This window comes from Pholcus phalangioides, unplaced genomic scaffold (assembly GCF_987345545.1).
Source record: "Pholcus phalangioides strain wild (caught in Gottingen) unplaced genomic scaffold, Ppha-v1.0 ptg000015l_1, whole genome shotgun sequence".
NCBI lineage: Eukaryota > Metazoa > Arthropoda > Arachnida > Araneae > Pholcidae > Pholcus > Pholcus phalangioides.
In genome coordinates, this window is record NW_028301608.1 from 112,028,820 (window position 1) to 112,049,259 (window position 20,440).

Below are 20,440 nucleotides of genomic sequence, written 5' to 3' on the forward strand. Positions count from 1 at the left end.
TTATGCCCCATTCCGTTGACAATTTCAAACCTTCGATCATATTCTCCCCCCTCCCCCCCTGACGACACCCGCGTTCCTCCATTGTAATTATATTCAACAAATCATATCTGATCTGGAAAAAAAAGACTCAAAATGAAACTCGTCAGATAAAATTTTTACAATTTTTTTCATTTTTTTAGCTGTCCGTTATAAGCGAAGTCCGTTATAATGAGGTTCTACTGTTAAGGTTTTCATTTATTTCTTTTTTATAATTTAGACGAGTTTTTAAATTTTTCCGCTGAGAGTTGCGAAAGTGGATAATTTCTTGTTCCATAAATTCACGTGCGAAAGTTGCAATTTTGTGCACATTTTCTAACATTTGACTTCTGTGTTATTCGACCTTCACTTCGTAAATTAAATATGGATATTTGTAATTTTTTTAAACTGTATTATGATCGGAATTAGATATCAACCTACGGAATTCAGTGTATTTCAGTATCATTGTCAACGTTCGGTGATCAGATCACGCTTGAGAATGTTTTTACTCGAGATTGTGAGATTAAACACTTTTTCGTCATCTTCACCGAATATAATATCAAAACAACTTTATTCTCTTTTAATAGGCCAAAGTGAGTATCGCAATAATCTGGTAATTCTGTTATATGTGTTGTATAATCAAACGATTACCACCGAAACTTGAAATACTATACATCATCGTTTCTCAACCTATGGTCCGCGACGATGACATAGATGCAGGACCGTAACTAGAATTTTTGTCACATGGATAAAACCATGCTTTTCACCTCCCCCCACCACTTCAAAATTCGATAATTTTATCACAGTTTCCAGCTAAATCTGCCTCCTGGGGCAGTTGCCCCCCAGTTCAGGCGCTGCATAAGTGGTCCGCAGGCAGATGTTATATAATTATTCACCCGTTATAATTGCTATTGGTAATATTTATATGGGTTGAACTAAAATTATACCTTCATACTTAAGTTTACCACACATCATCGAGGAGAATTCAGAAAATTGCGATGATAAATACGGAATATCAGTAAATTTTGCCAAAAAATTGCAATTTATTGCTTTCAATGCAATTTACTGATCAGTGCTAAAATTGCTGAAATGGTGTGAAAATAAATGGCTGCTAATAAACTCAATGGAAAACTATGTATTTCACGAAAAACAAAAAATTTCAAATGATCTGATGAATCTTATTTTGTGAAACACTGTATTCTCACTCTAAAAACTGGTACATGATAATTTTTCAACACATTTTGAAAATTTTTTAAGTTGGCATCATACCTCTACGACGGGTGGTTAATGAAGTAAATGCCGCATTATCACTTACATTCTGTACATTGAATTTAAAACCTCTTAATCCCTGAAAAGATATCAGAAAAAAAATTCTCTACAGTCTAACATTACAAATGAATGCACTGAAGATGATCTTCCGCTCTTCTCGCGATAAAATCATTTGGTTTCACGGCCGAGTTATGATTTCTAAACGAAGATAAATTTGAAAGTATGAAGATATGTTTTATTTTTACTTTTACTTGTACTAAACATGAGAAAAAATAAGTGATTTTTATTTATGTAAATTGTATTTAACCGTTTGTGTCTAATATAACCATTAAGGATGCGCTGAAACCGTATGGTGTGGAAGACGATGACACGATTTCTGAGTTTGTTCGGATCATATTCGAAAAAGTGAGTAATGAAATTTATGGAAGAAATATACTCTTCAATTATGTAAAGAAATAACTTGTACAATAAAAATTATATGAATAGAATCTAATGAAAATATGCTTAGAATAATAGTGAGCGAAAAAATCCAACGCTGTCTACTGTTTAAAAAAAAGAGTTGCTTTGTGGTTTTCTGTATAGAGATAATCTTCGTAATTTTAGTCGAAATATTAAAATGCAATCATTATTATTCACACAATCTCAATTTTGTTTGTTTCATAGGCTGAAAAATCGTCTAAAAAAGTAGAATTGGTGGATAACGAAGGCAATGTTGATAAAAATGCCGTGAAAGATATTGGGGAAGAAATTATAAAAACAATGGAAAAAATTGTAAGTATCAATTAGTAATTCTATGTTTATTCAATGTAATTCATATGTTAAATTCATACATTTCTCAGCATCTGAAGAAATCCGACGGTTGCTGAGTTAAGCTGGTACGATGCCTCAAGGCGACGCGGAATGAAACGTACCTATATCGAATAGAAAATACAAAATTCCCAAAAAATTCTCATGTGTAATATCTTGACGAAAAGAAAAATTTTGTATAATGTTATGGACAAATAAAAAATGCTAACGAAATATATAATTCCGAATTATCGTAGGCGTAAGCTTATATTTAGTTCATGAGTATGGAAAAACTATACTCTACATTTTTCTCGCACCTTCTCTTATCTAACCTTGAACAAGATCTGACTCCGCCTACTGGTATTTGATTGGTTGGAGAGGGGGTTGGAAAACGTGTTTTATGGTAAAGATACCTTCAACGCGTCTTTTAGAAGACAAAACATTTTGGGGATGGCTCACATGCAAAGCAGATCAAGTTTGACGAGATATCTCGGGATTGCTACTGAAAGGTAAATAGAAATCACAAGAAAAAGCTATCAGAAAAATATGGTTCAAAGCAAAGAGTAACTACAGAAATGGGGGCACATTTTTCCCACATAAACTTGCTTTCAGAATTGAGGTTGTGCCTAGAGATTAGCACAATTTCTTGCAGATGGACGAAGCAAATAATTTAAACCTGCTAGCACTGGTTGCACCAGTCATTAAGAAGCAACATACTCTTGCGAATGGCTATTATACCTGACGAGAGGCTTATGGTGACATCAAGATTTCTGCATCACTCCCACATACCAAAGCAGGGCTCCCTTCAGGCTTCTACTACTTTACCACACACCAACTCTGGTCATATCGTCATACAGCAAATTACTACCGATTGAGTTGGGTCGGAAATGAAGGCGTCATCTACCGGTGGTCGTCTCAGGTTTGGTAGGGAAAATAACTTGTCTATACGTTTTTCCCCCCAAAAGCATATGTAGACCTGACGATAGCCTTCATGGTGGTAGACGGGAACCCTTACCACTGTGCTACTCGGGCACAGGGCTCCTAGACTGGTATCTTTGGCAAGTCCCCCCTCGAAGCCAGAGTTTTCATGGGTCATTCTATAGTGAACGTATAACATTGTGTGTGGTTTTGAAGCATTACTGTCTAGTGATCCCCAGCCACCTCATAAACTGGCTGGCAAATCCCGAAATTCATACATTGGCCAATTCGTGAACTGGTCGATTTCGGACTTTGTCCTTAAAATATAAATTTTTCCCGCGCAAATGAATTCTTAGGTATCTTACACTGATTTTCTTCCGATGTATCCTCATACATCTCTATTCATTATTAATGTACTACTATGTTCACGTTATATCATAAAAATTGAAAAAAATGTTTTTTTACTTTTCAGGTAAAAGTAAGTGTGATTTCACTTATAGCATTTCGTATAAATACGTTTATACTACTGTACGAATAGTAGAAACTGTAGAATGACTAGTAAGTTAAATAACTCAATTTTTATAGAACGATTTTAAGTTTGATTAATTCTTACAGATCCTTCAAATAGATTGTTACGGTAAATGTGATAAATCAGTTATTATGCATAATAATCGCTTATTATGCATACTTACCAATCGTATTTGTAAGTTTGATAAATTTATCACCTTTACCGGCGAATATGCATAATACCCAAGCGTCATTGGTAAGGCTGAAAAATACTGGAAACATTACCACTTTCATCGGCGATTATACATAGTAACCAAGTGCCGTTAGTAGAAAATCCTCAATAAATGTATTATGTGTGATGAATATAGTCGACCCCGATATAATGATAAGGAATTTTACTATCGTACCCCGATATGATGATAAGGAATTTTACTATCGTACCCCGATATGATGATAAGGAATTTTACGATCGTACCCCGATATAATGATAAATGTAGGAATTGAATGATATGTGTGATGAATATAGTCGACCCCGATATAATGATAAGGAATTTTACTATCGTACCCCGATATGATGATAAGGAATTTTACGATCGTACCCCGATATGATGATAAGGAATTTTACGATCGTACCCCGATATAATGATAAATGTAGGAATTATTATGTAAAGTATATCATGTAGTGCTATAGTATATCGTGCACCAACGACGCGACGCTTAGGTATTATGCATAATCACCAGTAAAAGTGATAATTTTTTAGTACTTATCAAATTTGCCAACGATGCTTGGGTACTATGCACAACAACTGATTATTCTGTATAATAACCGCATTTATTACATTTAGCGAAACAGACACATTAGTTATAAAAACTAAATTAATCGTTTTTTGTCTTTTTTTAAAATTTTAATGTATTTTTCTCACTTATGAGGCAAAACAACACAAATATACAAAGCACATGATATAAGAAAGCCAGAGCTACAATAGTTAAGTTACATTTTGCAACCCCCTGGGAAATAGTGTCTGTTACTCATTTGAAGAATGATTTTATAAACTACTAGCTATAATACCCGGCGTTGCCCGGGTTTTCTTCAATGAGGCTTTATGAACCACGTGATATCTCCCTCTTTCTTTGAGGGACATGCAAACCGTGTCTAAAGATAACCAATATGGTGACGTCCTGCGCGACTCATGAAATAAACAAATCTAAATTTAAAGAAACATAGAAATGAATAGTCCCCTCCCCCCACTTTTTTTGATGGGTGCTAGGTATTTCGATTCCCTCCCCCTGAACTTCAAGTTATCCATCTCTGCCTGTTTCAGCTTCCAAAAATGCTTAATTAAAGCTGTGGAATTTCTTCGATGTACTTTACTGGCCCATAATTAATTTTGAAACATCCTATACTATGAATTTATGCACGGAGACATTAATTTTCATGCCTGAGAAGATATAAATAAAAAGTTGAAATCAATGTTATTACATGGATATCCAACTCAAAAGTAGATCCGGCTAATTACTTCATACTTAATTTTCTGGGCTTCGTATCTCCAAGCGAATTCAATATTTCAAAAATCGAGAATTCAATTTAATTTTTAAAATTATACATAACTGGCAGCATTAAAGAAGTGACAAACCATTGTAAAGACATAAACACGTCTGAAACTCATCGCTAGGGAACCACGGTAACCAAAGTAAACGTTCGGAAAGTGATTGTTGAGGCCCAAAAACCATTGTTGCCGGGCAGTTTTTTGGTCATTTGGGGCATTTGCCCTGGTCTGACGAAATTTTAAAGTAGCCTATCGTTCAAGTCGGGTCCCATTTGGTATATATGCAAAATTTGGCGACGATCGATCTAAAATTGTAGATTTGTATGGAGAACACACACACAGACAGAAAATCAATTTTATATATATAGATGAATATCCTTATAAATATAATTTTTAATGGAAAATACCTTGAAAAAAGTCGAACATAATTGTATTGAGGATATGTGAGAATTATTTAAGCAATTGAGAGTCACTGATAAAATAAATTCTAAATAAAACTAGTGCAATATGATCTACACGATAATGATTTTCTGTCTGACAACATGCAATTTGTTGTGTCTGCAGGATAAAATATTGGAAAAAGTAGGACGTGGGGGGGGGGGGGTGCCTCCCAGACAATGTAATCATAGACCAATATAAAAGAAAATCTCTCAAAAATTTATTTTTAAAAAATTCAAAAATATTTTTTCCATAGCACTATTTCAGAATCCTATAAGATTCAACTAAGCTTGAGCTAAAGCAAAAACATAGAAATGAACTGGTAAGAAAAATAATTTTGGACCAAAACAGCGTACTAGCAACCACAGATAATTTTTTTCTGCGCTGTCCATTCTTTTTAAAGGGATTTGTTTACGTTTTACTGTTTAATGCCAGTGTCATTGTTTTAAATCACAAATAAAGCAATTTCATTTCTAGCTCTTTGCAGAGATTTGTAAACATTGTTCATGCTCCTGTATGTCCTAAAAATGCAGAAGACAATTGAATCCTATTGGGTAGCATCAGTTTCACAAAACCTAGGTCTTAATAGGAGGTCCAACTATTTTGTTATGCAAACTGTTGTTGCACCTATACGAAATGTGCACCATATTTTTGAATGTTAATTACTCTACAGTAACTATATTGTACAGTTACTGTATAGAGTAACGAATAGTCTAATACCACACACAAAAAAATGAAGCAGATAATATAAAATTATTTTTTCCACCCAGACAGAAGTTTTTACTTACTAAAAGCATTGAAACAAAAAGAGTTTTGGAGCCCTCAAACTTAGCAAAGGAGAAATCGATAAACCAATCGGTTCACATACACTCCCCAAATAACTTCGAAAAATGATAAAACTTTTAATTTGGCAGAACCATTAATTGCAATCTTCTATATTCGTATTATTTGCTATTATACTGATGATTCCATCTTCATTTAAAAACAGTTAGATGAATTTTGCTGACTTGATTTGGTAAAAAATTTGGAAAAGTAGGAAAAAACCCGGAAAGTAGGGCATTTTACGAAGAAGTAGAAAAAGTGTGAGCCCTAGGTCTGTTTAGTTTATCGTCATGTAATCTTTTATTTTTTATTTTATTTAATACGTAATAGGAAGTAATCAAGGAGCACGGTATGGACGAAAATGGTGAAATCCTGAAAACCGTCATCAAATATGTAAGTATTGATCAATATACACCTCGTAATATAATAATAATAATAATAACAATAATGATAGACCAATAATAAAAGCAACAATAAGTACTATAAGGATATTTATTAATCGGACATTGATATAATATGCGTTAATACATAATAACATTTAATATTAAAATATGTTAATTATATTTTTCCGTTGGATGGTTTAAGTAAAGAAATGGTATCAATATTTTTTACCGAATTCGTTCTTACCCAAAATTGTTAAAAGTTTTATGTACGGAAATAATTTTCGTTTCCAAACAAATATACAACAATTATCATGGAGTGTTTCATTGAAAAAAAATTATACCTCTTTTCTTGTAGATTATAGTAAGTACAGATTCTTTAATAAATAGCTATATAAAATAAATGTTAAAAGATACATTAAAACCTAAATTATTAATGAAGAAAACTTATCTTTTCGAATATATATTGGGATGTCCTAATTCTTAAACACAGTAAAAAACATTCTTATGCAGAAATATAATTTGTGTTAATTGCATTTTTAATTGGATTGCTGTCATTTTTGAAATATATGACATCCATATTTTTATGGGCATCTTTTTATCAGCCACCTCGTTGGGCATTTTGCCTGTTGTGGCGTTGTATTTGTATTTGTATTTGAAATATTATTGAAAGTATTATTCGCCCATTGCGCTTATTTTAAAATTTCACCACATATATTTTATGGTATACGCTCTATGTCACTAAAAATTTTACGTACCCCCAATATTTAGTTTTTTAATAATTTTCAGAAAAACATCAACAGCTGGCGTGCATGATAAAGTAACACGACATCAATGAAATTGAATACAAGCATTCATTAAAAATAAAGAAAACTGTATATCTATTCACTTATAAAATTACGGAAAAGATATATTCATAAATACTTTGATTATAAACTTCTTTTTAAACTTATATTTAAAAAAAAAAGAGATAAAATCTCAATCTATGTCATCATTTTATGAACTGAATAGTTTTCTTTATTTTGAATCATTTTTTTATTCAATTTCATTGATTTTATGAAAATTTATCATGCACGCAAGCATTTTTTAATGAATGTTTTTGAAAATTTGCAAAAAAATTAAGTATTAGAGTTAAAAGGTAGGTTTCGTCTTAATTTATGTGGCTAGTCATTTGATTTTTATACAAAAAAATTCCACTTCCCACGCCTTTTTCAGGTTGTCAAAAGGTCCAGCGAAATAATCGATGAAACTGGAAATGTCAATTCAGCAGCAGTATCTGCTGGTGCCAATGATTATCTCGATGTATTCCGAGAGGACGTGAGTATTAAAATCATTCAAAAGCAACCTGATTCAATTACAAACAACTATATTTTAATTTAATTTCACATGATTCGATTAACGCCAATTAAATATGATATGAATGAAGAAATTAGTTCCAATGATGATTATATGAAATTGAGTCATACGTTCTTACTCAAGATAATATACAGTATTTGTAATTTTGAATTATGTTTCATGAATGAAAAATTATTAACGCTATTTTGAATTGATATGAATCATTAATATCGAATACAATAATGATGTTGTTGAATAACATGGAAATTTTGTTCTTTTTCCCGAAAGTGAGAGTGAGTTGTTGAATCATTTTTACTGCACGCATGGATTGAATTTATTTATTAATATGTCGTTATTTAATAAGTTTTGTTATTTTTGCATCGTTTATACCGTAATATTATTAAAATTTTGAAATAAATGTTTGAGTTAATATATTTATTAATTTATTATATATTTCTTAACCTATATATTTATTTCAAAAATATTTTAAATAAATATTATAAGTAAATTTCAAAAACAATACTGAGCATGCAAAAACTAATTTGCTAGTAATTTGTCAAGATTATTGATACCTATTGATTTCTTATTTGCAAGAGAAGAATAATTTTTTACTTATCAAATAATTGGTTTTTTTTAGCTTCTTCGGAGTAATTGAAAAGAGAAAAGACAATGGTTCAATTAAAATTATTAATGATGTTAATAAAAAAATCACTTGAAATTAAATGAGTTATTAAGAAAAACATTTTTAATACATTCCTATTATATTCCCCTGACAAATATACATCACAAATATCAAACATACAATCTTATGTTTGATCAAATATTTAGCTTTTCTTTGTGAAAAATATATGAATATGAGAAACGTGCAGTTAAAGTGATTCTGAGCAGCTTTTTATCTTTTTTTTCAGGTCGATGAAATGTATTTTTGACTCATCTTCTTGTTTCCCGATATAACATTGGACATTTATAACTAATGGAATATGAAAATAGACATTTTTTATTATTATAGGGCACCTATTACGTTCAGAATATGATTTAGCCTGTGGATATTTTTTGCTTCTCCATTGTCAATAGAACTCTATGAACTATGTGACAATCCTATTTAGTTGACATTCAACCACTCAAGATTCCAGTTCTTTTGTTTCTGAAATTTAATAAAAATTCTCTGTATGAAATGCACAAGTGGTTTCTTGATATGAATTTTATATGTTACATCTCTACGGGGCATTTATTTTATCAGTACTGTAATATTATTAAAGGTGCACACTGCTATTTTCAATGTCTTTGAAAATTTGTTCATGGTTTATGGAATGCTTGTGTAAATCAACTTCTTGTTAATAAAAAATTTAGCTATATCACTGTCACTGTTTTTATCTGAGTTATAAAATTTCCCGAGTTTTTTTAGAAACATCTTCGCTAATGTCAAATGATGCAAAATTATAAATTTCATCAGATAATTACAAATTTGAATATGCAGGATGGATACTATCACCGCCCAATAATTACACGCGTGATTTTTGTGAAAAACTAATATGGAAAAATGATTTTTTTTTCCGTCTTTTGATTTGATCAGTAATTAGAGAGCTATAACGTTTTGAATTTTTGTGACTTGCCAGTTTTGTAGCGATCAGTTACGCGTCAAACACCCAACAATGTGAATTTGACTCTCTGCAGCGTGTTGACGCTGTTTGAAAGTGATCTGAAATATCTAATCCCGTTTTAGAAGCCAAGTTCTATCTTCTTTTATCATGATTGACACTTTTTCTCTCCATATTTCTCTCCTTTATCACTGTGTTTTAGCTTCGTCCACTATATTGGCAAATTCATCACCAGATTTGTAAAGTGTTAGCTATTTGAAAAAATGAACAAAATCCCTTCTTTGCGAAAATGTATGTTAATGTTTTCTCCGTCACTGTTAATGGAAATCTCTTAAGTGAAGGTGCATACAGTGTAGTGTGCTGTCGTTTTTTTTTTTTTTTAATGTCATCGAAACAGTTACACGTAGAAAGCTTCAATAAAGGATGTAAAAATCGTAGCTTGTGACGAAAGTGACTGGTAGAAACAGTAAAATAATAACGATTCACAAATCAGAAACTTTAAATCTAACTAATGATTTCATGAATCGACACACACAAAATAAGTATTGGTTTCTGATGTTTTTCTACTGACTATTCATGTAGTTAATCGCATTTACACACCGAATTCTGCATTTCACAATGAATGAGGATTTTTCATTTAAATTCTGACCAATTTACTTTTATCGCGCTGAAATGTTTATAAATTCACTTTATACCTTTTTACAAGAGAGATTTCGACAAGATCTTTTGAACGAAATTTATTCCATCCTTCATGATTCGCGCGGAACTTGGTCATTTTTTCAGGCGTACTTATAAAGCGGTGACTGACTTATGCCCCTCTAAGCAGAGACGGACTTCAGACTCTCGCCGCCCTAGGCACTACTGATTTAGCCTCCCCTTTCAGATGCTATTATATTTCATTTCGTAATTTTATTACCACAAAGAATAAAGCCTCCCCCTTCGCTTTCATTTTGAAAATTGTGAGCTACCCCTTTACTGTTTGTTTTTCTAAGAATGCTTTTGAATATTGTTTCATGCTTATAACATGGAGTTCAGAGGAATATGTCACTCTCCGCTATCCATACGAAGGTTTTTTCACAGCTGCCATGCGAAAATAAATTTAGGAAAGAGAGAAAACTCAAGTGAGAGGATATTGTGGGTTCGATTCACCGCACACAAAAGTAGTTGAATTTTATCTCTTTAAATATCGTCGCATCAATCAGCTGTTAAAAACCGTCATAAGTGGGATACCGTAAAAATTTCAAACTTTATTTATTAGACCTCATTATGATAATTTGTAACTGTGATCTCTCGATAGCATTCAACAATCTCATTGTATTAATCAAGTTTATTTTGTTGCAAAATTGCAATCAAAATCGGTGATGAAACATGTAAATTTCTGGAAACTAAATTAAAACTGGATAACACACAATCTCATCTCAAAATTGTTAATAAAAGTTTATTTATTCATACGGGATAAATCAAATGAACACAGACTTCTTACAACTCTGATCAAAGAAAAAAAAAACATTTCTAATTTTTTGTATGAACGATCGTTCTACGTTTGGTGTACATTTGGTGAATTTGGCATGATTTGTAAGTGAAGGAATTTTTAAAGCGTTATAACTCTTTAATTATGGGTCAAATCAAAAAAACGGAATGCGTTTTTCCACATAAGTTTTTGACAAGGAATCGCGGGCTTATTTATTGGGCGTTCGATAGTATCCACCCTTTATAGTCGAATGTTCGAACAAGAGTACTTATTTAATAATAGAGAAAAACACCCCTTGTTCACAGTCAATGAAAAGATCCCCAGTTTGAACAATGATTAAAACACGGGACATACGTACCGAAGTACACGAAGTAACGTGAAGCTATCCGACATTTTTTGCCGCTGTGGTGGTCATAGTGACAACTCGACCCAGGTTTGAGCCCCACCGTCGCCACAGTGGTGGTCGGCTGAAGTTGGTTTTCTGTGGTTCCCAATTCCGAGGCGCAATCGCGAGCCAATCCCCCCCCCCCCCGTTAAAAAGTCTCGCCACAGAGATCAACAGGCCAACAAAAAGTACAAATATTCATTCATTACACTTCACTTCCGAAGAGATAGGTGGCAGCACTGAAAAATTGGACACAACACTAGATACGCACTCAGACTGTTAGGTACATACACTTAAACTTCAAGTGCAACTCACTAGGTAGTAAATTACCCATGGCGATGGACTTGCGTTGTGCTAGGTATGAAAGAAATAAAAAGTGAATGAAAAGAAATTTGTAAGAGTACACATTTGAATCAATTGAGTACATATAAGAAATGCATAAGAGTATGCAAAATATTCCAACTTCTTATTAGAAACTATAGGAACCTATACATTAATCCCTTCGAGCTGCTTGTGATACATTTGAATGATCTGTATTAGACGCACAAACATGAAATATATGGTAGCCTTGTTCGCACGTTAAAAAAAGGAATAATAAAAAAACAATAAGGGTAGGGAGGAGCAATACAGACAGTAGATAATTAGATAAAAGAGTTACAGAGAGATCAGAGATGTACAGTGTCTTGCTTTTTCACCCACACCTACGTGTTCTCTTTCTCACTTCCATGTACAGTATATAATAGAAGGATTAGTACTGGAAAGATACATTATATGTGGGGGGGGGGATGCGGTGGAGAACGGGGGGAAGCCAAGGAGGACATGGAGGGAGGGGGAAAACACACACAACTTTGTTTCACAGGATAACAATAAGCTTCGCGATGAGGAAAAAAAAGAGGTTGAAGAAACAATCAGCGCTGGATTGAATTTATTCCACTGGCATTTGGACACAATATTTCGTCCCTGATCGTATAAAGGGAAATAAATACATTTTTTTTCTGAAATGTATACAATTCGAGGAAATTCAGTCAAGGTACTGTTATTATGGCATATAACAAGCTATTTTTACTACAATTATTAGCAAAGAAAAAATAATAATACTTATTATATACGGTAATTCAAAATATTTATGCGCAGGACTATCTTCGCAGCCGTTGACATCAGAAGACTTACAAAAAGTTGTTAAATGACATGCAGGTTCTATAAACGTTGCAGTTTTTAAAATAACAACAAGAAATTAACTTTTTCTACTCCACGCAAGCTAAAACTTCCAATTAAGGAAATGTGGAACCTGCTCCCCGAAAAGTCGTTTGCAAATAAAGTCTATATTTTCAACGAAAAAAAAAATTCACAACATTTATTCGATTAATACCTCTCTAGCGGAATTTGTGAATTTTTCGGTACAAAATAGCGGGATATTTTTATCTGCTTGCGTGTATAGAACGCGATTATAGAGTAACCCCGAAAAATTTTATACAATACGATCCTCGCATTGTGTCCGCTGCTGGAGGGTAAAAGATGAAAAAATAAATATTTTGGTGACTTATTGCTGTACGACAAATACGGAGAATTGGCTGAATAAGGAGATACTGATGTTTCAGGAAAGGAAAATTCACCTGCGCTCTGGCGGGAATTCGAACCCCGTTCGTTTGCTGGACGAGCGCTCTACCAACTAAGCTGTGAAGACAGATGGAATTCCCTCCTCCTTGGAGAGTATGTATATGCTGGCTCCGTACTATGGACGGCGGCAACATTCTGCTAATAGCTCGCACATGACATCAGGGCCGACGTATATGACAAAAGACGTCGTTCTCACACTTGTCAATACGACAGATACGGAAAACTGGCTGAATTAGGAGATACTGATGTTTCAGGAAAAGAAAATAATTACCAAACAAGCCAAAAAAAATTTGCCAACACAGCAATAAGTATTGGAGAATTTGTTTTGGCTTGTTTGGTAATTATTTTCCTTTCCTGAAAAATCAGTATCTCCTCATTCAGCCAGTTTTCCGTTAATGAAATAGCGATGTAGCGAGAGATTCTCCAAAATAAAAACTTCCAAATAAGAAATTCATTTTTATTTAAAAATATGTTAGAACTAAAGAATGCCTTTATTCAGCTGAGCTTCACATTATATGATACATTCACATGATGATAAACCAAATTCTACTTGTACAATAACCAATATATCGGCTCCGTCATGCTAGAATCACGAATGTGCAATGCCCTTGCAAAAAAAAAGGACGTGGGAGAATCATCCGATTTCCAATAATCATCCGTCTACGTTTTATGAACAATTTTTTTAATGGTTGATTTCACGTGTAGAATCATTTTGAAATTGGATGATTCTTTATTTATTCCCTTGTATACGAAAATGAAGGACCATACTACACTCGCTACACTTCCATCTTACGTACGGGACACTAAGTACATCAAAAACCAAAGTAAATATTTAAACATGATATTACGAAAAATTGAATATATTTTGAAGTCAATATCACCTAATCAAAATAAAAACAAGCGTTCCGAAAAGGGTATTCGGGTAGCACATTAACCGGCAAAAAACCGGAATGTCCCGGAAAAAATATGGTCAGCATATGAAGGGGTCACCTATAAATTTTTGATCAGAAGGGAGTCACGGTTCAAAAAGTTTGCGCGCCACTGAAATAGTCCAATCCCATCCAGGGCCATTCCTGTGCCTTGTGAATGAATTTGAATTTAGGCCCAATCTGGCCCATTGAGGCCCATTCTGCCCCGCCCCCCTCCAAGTAGGCTCTATGAGGGCGCACCTGTTGTACCTGTCTAGTTACGGCCTTGATCTCAACTATTGATTATTTTACTTGGATTATTTTGTTGGAAATTTAAAAAAAAAGAAGTGTTTTTCATATCGCTTGTTGCTTCAACACCTCTTGCACAATTTTTTGTAACATAAAAAGTAATTATTCATCTTTTTGAGGAACAAGAACTGAAAAATATGAAGAAAAAAACATAACGTATTGTAAAAATGTCTCTTCAGAAGATGCAGGAAACGCGATGGTGGTTCCAAACTCAAACCAGGGTTTGAGTTTGGAAAACCCCATGAGTTTTTGAAACCCCATGAGAAAAGTAAATGAAAAGCTGGTTTCGTGTGAATGATTTTGACTGGAAAGGCTATATTATTAAAACAATTGAAATGTGAAAATGTTTAATCGTTTTATACACAATGACAATTAGATCTGTGGCGACAGCATCCACCACTAGATGGCGCTGTCCGCGTGATAAGGAAAGAGTGCGCCTGTTCAATGGAGGAACTAAACTTACGTTTTGCCGTTCAAACCAGAAAATTAGTTTTGGAATTTTTCAATTAAAAATTATGAAATATAGCTGTCTCAAAAGTTTAGAAAAACTTCCGAAACTGCATTCGAAAAACGGAGGAATGTTGAGAAAAAACAGCATTAAATGCTGATAAACCGTTTTTCCCCGACTTTCTTACATTTTTCCAATGTGAATATCTCAGTGAATATTTCACACACCTAGAAACGTGGATTTTTTTTTTTTTTTTTGGCATCAGGAGAGACGGAGCAACAACTTTAAAACTGGGTTCTTGAACACAGGGTGTACATACAAATAGTTAACATTTTCGTTTTTATTACTATACCACTTGTAACATGAAAGATACGTTATTTGGATACTTTTTACAAATTGAAAGTATGTCTACAGGATCATCGGCTTGCTAGTAAGATACCATACGCCTGTTACCTATGGACCCTGTTGCAGGGTGATTATGATTAAAGTTTCCGTACACTGACTAGTTTTTCTCAGAAAATGCTTATCCGAATCGAGAAAAATTTTCAGGATATTTTAATGAGACCATAGGAGAGAAAGATTTATGAAATTAAAAAAAAAGTAGTTAAATTTTCGACCACCAGGTGAAAAAGTGGGGCTTTCTTCTACATTCGCTACATTCTACTTTTTTCCATGTTCCATATAGCGTATATACCAAGTTTCAAAGGAATATGTCTACCAGTAGGGGAGCAACATAGGTCTGAGTAGTGGTCAGTAGTCTAGTGGTGAGGTGAATGACTCCAATATTGAATATAGGAACTTGAAAGGGTTAATAACTATTTATTAAACTATTAATAATTAAACATTCAACAATTAAATATTAGGACATAATTGACACAAAAATTTAAGAATTTAGATCATCAGCACGACCCGCGTGGATGTGATGGCTAGTGACGGAGTAAGGTATAGAGCAGCTATTTCTCCAGGTTGATTCCGGTTTATATGTGTATGGACTGCAGTGCCACATGTACACGTCACAGCACAGTAATTTGCATACGCCACAGTAGATAGATAGACAGAACCGATTACAACCCCGGACTGATGCAAAGCACCTTAATCCGTTACCTCAAAAGAGTCAGAGTTGTGTCGGAAAAGTTAGCAAAGATTTATAATGGTGGTTCCCCTTGCCCCGTGCTCGCAAGTTTCGAATCACTCGCGTCGTTCTCCCCATGAATTCAGCCATCAAGTCGATGCAACGTACAAATCATTTGACAAAAATGGGTGATTGAATCCAATGTCTAGGGAGAAAAATTGCACGTGCGCCCAGTGGCACATAAAGGCCGGAGACCGCAGCCAGGGATTTCAAAAGAAATAGTGTAGAAAAGACTTGGGGGCAAGAAAGAAGAAGAAGAAGCTGGCATGTTGAAGTGGGAGAGATTTGAGAATGGTCTAAATACACAATGTATACAAAAATATATATACAGCGCCTCGACTATGACGGGAAGTGAAGAAACAAAGCCTCCGTTCACAGCGCCGGGCAGTTTTGTTTCCCTTTCCTTTTACAGAATATGCAATATAAACACATGCTGGACATTCACATTTGAATTACACGCGTACATTATTTATATTACAAAAATTTCCCTTTTTAGTAGCAGTCAGTATACTAACGATGGAGAATTCAATAAAGAAAGTGCTTTTTCACCTGGTGATCGAAAATTTAACTATCTTTTCTTTCAAAATTCTCTCTCCCTTGATATAATATTCTAAGAATTTGGCTGCGTTTGGATTAGCAGTTTTTGAGAAAGACTACTCAGAGTGCGGGAAGTTTAATCACCCTGTATATATTTATATACATATATTTACGAAGTAATTAAATGCTTAACTTTTCTTGAACTACGCAAAACAATTACATTTCCATCATTCGGTCTTCATTGCATACATGGATAGGATCTGTAAAAACTTCATTACACCAAGTGCTGGATTTCTGGAAACGTTGCGTGAAAATTCCACCCTACGCGGAAATCAAAAATAATTGCCTCTCCCCCGACGTCGGATTTCTGATATATTTTTTGGGTACGTCAACATAAAAAGCAATCATAATTGCATATTGTACATAAATGATGAAAAACACCAGCTCAAAAATACCCGAACCCTAAATGAATTAATGAAAAGATGACCTTAATTCTCTCATTAAATGTGGGATTTTGAAATAAGATCACGAAGAATGCGAGAAATAATTTAGAAAAATTTTAGAACTATATATGAGAATATCTCATCCGGGATATCACGATGGCGATGGTTGCACACCGCTGTTGGATACACGATTTCCTTAGGGCGGTATTCACCGACATGGTTTAAACTATAGTCACAATTTTTTGATGAGATCGATACGGATTGGTTAAATTCAGGTTCTTAGCCAATGTATGTTGATCTGTTATTCAAAAAATGTGTCTATAGTTTAAACCCTGTCGGTGAATACAGCCCTTAAGTTGCTGAGAAAAAGTTTAAGAACAACTGGAAAAGGACCATATCTCGAAAATCTGTTGATGCATGAAAGTTTTAGAGTTATAATCACAAGTGGAACTAAACATTTTCCAGTAAAAATAAATGAATTGGTGAGTACACTGATGCTACACTGTCTCAGAAAAAAAAAATTGTTGAATTTGTAGTGAAGTTCAAACGCTCCTGGCATAAGGAAAAAAAATTGCCTTTTTTCTCTATATATAATTTTTATCAATGGGGATGTCATCGATCGAGATAAGTCATAAATGACTTGCTGTGGAATCTTCTTCCAAGCCTGTTTGATTGTTTAACAGCTATCATTTTCGTACTGCGTATTATTTCTATACACACTTCTCATGCCGAAATGCCTCACAAGTTCTCTACAGCATGAGTTTTGAACTGGTGTTGCGAATATTGCACATAGAAACGTGGATTTTTGTTTCCTCAGGAGAGACAGGGCAACAAGTTTCTAGTTGGGTTTTGAGGACAGGGTGCTCGTATAAAAAAAGTTGATTTTTTTTATAATTATAAAACCCCTTCAAACATAAATGACATATTTGAGTTTTACACGTCATTTGGATACTTTTTCTGATTGAAAGTATGCTTCTAGAATAAACGGTTTGCAAGTAAAATGCTGCAAGGGGAAATTGAGTCATCATTTATAGATCGCGAAAGAATAAACGATATCAATTTTTTACCTTTTTCATCTCTTATCACTTAAATTATTGTGGTAAAATGTACTGTACACTTTGATTTATACTAGTAATTTTTAATTTAGATGAACAGTTGCTCTGTTAGTCTAAAGCTATAAGTAGCTTTTCCTCATAACAGAAAACTATTTCACATTAATTTTACATAGACATCAAATTTAAAATTTTAGTATTTTAATTCTTCATCAGTAGGTCATGCTACAAAGTAATCTCGAACACTTTTGACTTGACGGAGGGGCCCCGGGCAGGGAAAAGTAAACAGAAGACCTCTACTTGGGAAAGAATGTCAAATTTTGTTCAACAAAGATATTTTGTTTAAATTTCAAGCCCTAAATTAGGAGAGTCCATGCTTTCTATAATTATTTATTATCCGTGCCCGTTGCACTTTGACTTTAACTTGATTAATTGGATTCTTCGATTTACATAATTCTTGATTTCTTGCACTATGTGTAATCTTCGACGTATCCATAAATTTTGGTTTTGCCGGAGATGCCCTGGGGGGGCCGAAGTGCTTACGTTGCTTCTTGCGACAGAGCCTGGGTGTCTCGCAGTTTATCCAATGGAGCCCAGGCAGAAATGAGATCATCTTGAACAGCCCCCAACGTTCCAAAAACCTTAGTCGGCAATGAACTCCCCCAGCATAACTTTCGTTACTTAAACTGTTCCGTTTGGGTATATAGAATTTTATGGTGACTTTTAAGCATATGGCAATGCTGTTAACAAGATCTTTTTTTTTATGGGAGCCATAAAAATAGTCTGTGCTCCACTTTCTCAAATTTTTTCATAGTGACGAGTTAACCGGAATTAGCGACGAGTAAACGAGGATTTAATAGCATTGTTGTCTATGAGAGATGGAAGGGCCTGTAGAAAAATGACGACTTAATCGGAGTGACGACTTATTAGGGTGACGACTTAACGAGGTTTTACTGTATATATTATATCCACTGTGTGAACTGTAACTACTGCTGTTACCTACCGAATAAAAATTACAACTGTTGTGATCGAAATTGAGATCACCGGTTTTTGACTAATGCGTCACATAGAAAAAGTCAATATAATATGATACTGATAAATACTTTTTTGAGCAATACTATTATTAGAATTTTCAAATTCGCTTAAAAATTTTGTCAGTTAATAGTTGTGTGCGGTAAATTAACATTAGTAAGTTGCTCAATTAAAAAATGTTTCCAAATAACGTGTAGTACTCAGATATGCCGTTCATGTTTCATGTGCTTGTATAGTTGCTAAAATAAAAAATACATTTTTATACAGTACCCGCGTGCCCCAAAATTCAATTAGAAATTTGTTAACCCTTCCTTCTTAGATGCCAACTATATATAAACGTTTCTGTGAATTCAATATTCACTGAGATATTCAAATTCGAAAAGCGGGGGGAGGGGGGACATCTGTAAATGTTGTTAACGCTATACCCCCCCCCCCCCCGCAAAAAAAACGACTTAAAAACAGCTCCGGGAGTTGAGCCCGCATTAAAGGGTTGTTCAGCAATTTTACCGATAATTAGCAATCTTACCTTCCAAAATCGGAGGATAAAGTTGGGAAAGAACAGCAAAAACTACTGGACAACCCGGCTTTCTTTTATTTATACTGTTCTTTCCCTAATTATCTTCCTATATTTTTGAATTGTAAATATCTCAGTGAAAATTGCACTTAAAAACGTGGAATTTTCTTTGTTGACTTCAAGAGAGACAGGGCAAGAACTTTCTAACTCGGTTTTGAGGACAGGGTTCTCGTATAAGAAGCTAATTCTGCTAACTATACAATCCCTTGCAACATGAATGATGCACATTTGGATAATTTTTATAACTAGAAGTATGTCTCTCTCTAGGATCAGTGGTTCGCCCGTAAAATGCGGAGAGGGCGAAAATAGGCAATCGCACCCCTGTATACACAGCTTACTATATCGTCAACATCTTTCGGAATTTTTACGACATTTAACTGGAAATTTCATATAAGTTGCATTAGGTAGTTGGCAACAAAATTATCAAAAAATAAAACTGAAATTTCTTTTTGCGCATGCGTGCTCGAAAATCATTTTCTTAAAACGATCGAATTTATTCGAATGTATTTAATGTTTTCATTTCGAATTCCACTTGAGTGTGTTTAATATATATTGTCACATTTTCTACATGTTTCGTGGAAATTCGTTGAGAACTTCACATGTTATTAGAAAAAAAAAACATGAGCTAAAAATCAGGGCCACCCTAATCAGACGCGGAGCCCGGTGCGAAAATAATTTCAGGGTTCCTTAGCTCCGATTTTATATATTTTGTGGTGGGGGGGGGGGGGAGGGAATCATCGGCATCCATTCAAGATTCATGCGTTGTCACCAAATGCACAGGAATTCTGTAAATGTATTATATCTACTCACCGATGAAAATTCAGAATTAATCAAAGACGAAAATCCCAGAATTGACGGAAATTAATGAGAAAAAAAATTCCCAGAATTGAAGGAAATTCGCATCCTAATTTTATGGA

At 34.0% G+C, this 20,440-nt stretch overlaps 1 protein-coding gene and 1 long non-coding RNA gene across 2 annotated transcripts in view; both read left to right on the forward strand.

Annotated features, from left to right (window-relative positions):
• The window catches only part of LOC149077608 (uncharacterized), a 165,409-nt gene that overhangs the window by 7,081 nt on the left and 137,888 nt on the right, over positions 1-20,440 (forward strand). The window lies entirely within an intron of this gene.
• On the forward strand, positions 1,578-2,059 carry LOC149077609 (uncharacterized). The gene is made up of 2 exons (XR_016194178.1): positions 1,578-1,689; positions 1,948-2,059. It is a non-coding gene; the product is annotated as an uncharacterized LOC149077609 (long non-coding RNA).